General features: G+C 58.8%; 1 long non-coding RNA gene across 1 annotated transcript; it reads left to right on the top strand.

The window, feature by feature from the left end:
• Window positions 1-990: 990 nt before the first annotated feature.
• On the top strand, window positions 991-1,539 carry LOC103270585. Its single transcript, XR_504982.2, has 3 exons — window positions 991-1,112; window positions 1,181-1,308; window positions 1,396-1,539. It is a non-coding gene; the product is annotated as an uncharacterized LOC103270585 (long non-coding RNA).
• Window positions 1,540-2,077: the final 538 nt, after the last annotated feature.

The following is a 2,077-nucleotide window of genomic DNA, read 5'->3' as shown; positions in this document are numbered from 1 at the left end:
GGAGGTGGGGAAGAGTTTGGCGGTGCCTGTGCCTGCTGCGGAGGGCATCAGGCCAGGCCAGAAGCCTTCTCGGATCTCTGGAGAAGGGCAGGGAAGGCCACTTGGTATGGGGCGAGGGGCGAATCTCCTCACAGCTGAGAGCAGGTGGAACAGCTGAGTCCTTCCTCAGCAGTAGCAGGAAAGACCCCCCCCCCGGCCGGGTCCTGGGCCTGCACTCTCCATTCCTGTTATCCAGACCTCATGGGGCTTTGACTGGGAGAGAACTTGGACAGCAGTTGGTCTCCTCCTTTATAACAGGAAATGGAGAAAGAGAAGGGCAGTCTGTCTTGCCCTGTGGTCATACGTCCAGTGAGCATCTGAAAGAGGCCAGTCCCCTGCACAGGTGCTCCTGCACTGTCGCCACTGGGCAGGCTGAGCGTGTTCTGTGCCACAAAGCAGCATACACATGCTGGACAGACAAGTGGCTCCTGACACAGCGCTTGATGTTTCTCTGTACTGCTCAAATTCACAAAGAGCAATGTCCTTTAAACTGGCTCCGCAGCTCGCTCGCGCCCAGGGACGCCCGCAGTGGCAGAATCTGGGAGGTGGGCAGCTTTGCTAGCTGGACTCGGGCATTTGCTCAGTGTGACCTGGCTCAGTGGTAGAGCATCCGGGTCATAGAAGCACCTGTTCCCCCACCCGGCTCCTGCTGTGTGAGACCGCGTCTGAGGAGACAGGTGGACGTTGCCCCTCGAGGGTGCGCCATGCTTCCACCCAGCCTGGTTGGCCAGTGTGCTCACTGCATGAGGGCCGTGGCCACGGGTTGAGTGGGGCTGAAAATCCCACCTCTGTGCCTTGCTGAGCCATCAGAGACTCCGAGACACTGTGGGGCCCTCTGACACGTGGAGGGCTTCTGGGAGTCCCGCCCACAGTGAATCATGTTCAAGCCCGGCCCTGGGGGAGGGGGTCCTCCCTGTGATTATGGGCCGAGGTGCACGCCCAGTCCTCATGAGCCCGGGGCAGATGTTGCGAGCGGCCTGGGAGGAGGCAGGAGTCACTAACACGCTGCGTGTCTCCCCAGGGGCTTCTTTGGGTTTCTGCTGCGCAGGAAGTGCCTGTCGAGGGAGCAGAAGGTAAGTCCACCAGGGTAGGCACCGGGGAGGTGGGAGCGTGGTGTCCACCTGCCCCTCTCTTCTTCCAGGATGGCGACTCCTGCCTGATGCGGCCACTCTGGCTCAGGGACATGTACAGACCTCTGAAAACCTCCAAGAGTCATCACAAGAAGCAGGAAGACACTGATGAGGAGACTGAACTCAGGGGGGTTATTGTGTAAGCGGCTGGGCCTGGAAGAGGAGGTTGGGCAGGCCAAGCTGCTCCCTTCAGGGGAACAAGCCTCAGCCTATCTTTCCCACCCAGGGACCGCAGAGAAGCCCTGATGGAAGGGACAGCGCCAGAGGAGTCGGCGGAGGTCGACAAGGAGACGAAGTGACCCCAAGGGGAGTAGGCTGTATGGTGACTCCAACTAAAAAAAATAAAAATAAAAAACATCTCTTACAAGCAGTCCTAGCCATGTGATAATAAATTAAAATGTAAATAGCAAAATGTGTATAAACAGATAACAAGATCCCCAGGACAGGAGAGCAGGGCTGAGCCATCTTTCCCAGCAGCCACCATCCATGGGCCATGGGCCAAGGATTCAGGGCCCCTGTCGCTCCCAGTTCAAGTGGCATTGGAAGCCTGGCGACACTGTCCCTGGGTATGGGGCTTTCAGACCCCTCTCCCCTGTTCCCCAGGGACCGGTCACAGCACTTGGCCTCCTGCCCACAGGGACCGTCACCTTTGAGCTGCTCTCCCAGGGCTCTGGGCTGCCTGCAGCGTGGGCCAAGTCCTGCCTTTCCCCAGGTCCTCAGCTCATGCATGAATGTGTGGCCACCTTGGAAGGGGCGCCGATCCTCACAGGCAGTGGACAGTTCACCCTGGGTCTTTTCATTTGTTGGCTTTTCTATGTAGAAGCCCCAGCCCTTGGCAGTGGCAGGTGTTGGGGTGGGGTAAGGACGACCGTGAGAGCGGTCATTTCCCATGATGCCCTCCTTGGCCT

Source organism: Carlito syrichta, unplaced genomic scaffold (assembly GCF_000164805.1).
Source record: "Carlito syrichta isolate Samal-C Ts95f unplaced genomic scaffold, Tarsius_syrichta-2.0.1 Scaffold309871, whole genome shotgun sequence".
NCBI classification, from domain to species: Eukaryota; Metazoa; Chordata; class Mammalia; order Primates; family Tarsiidae; genus Carlito; species Carlito syrichta.
This window is presented reverse-complemented; position numbering and strand designations above follow the sequence as displayed.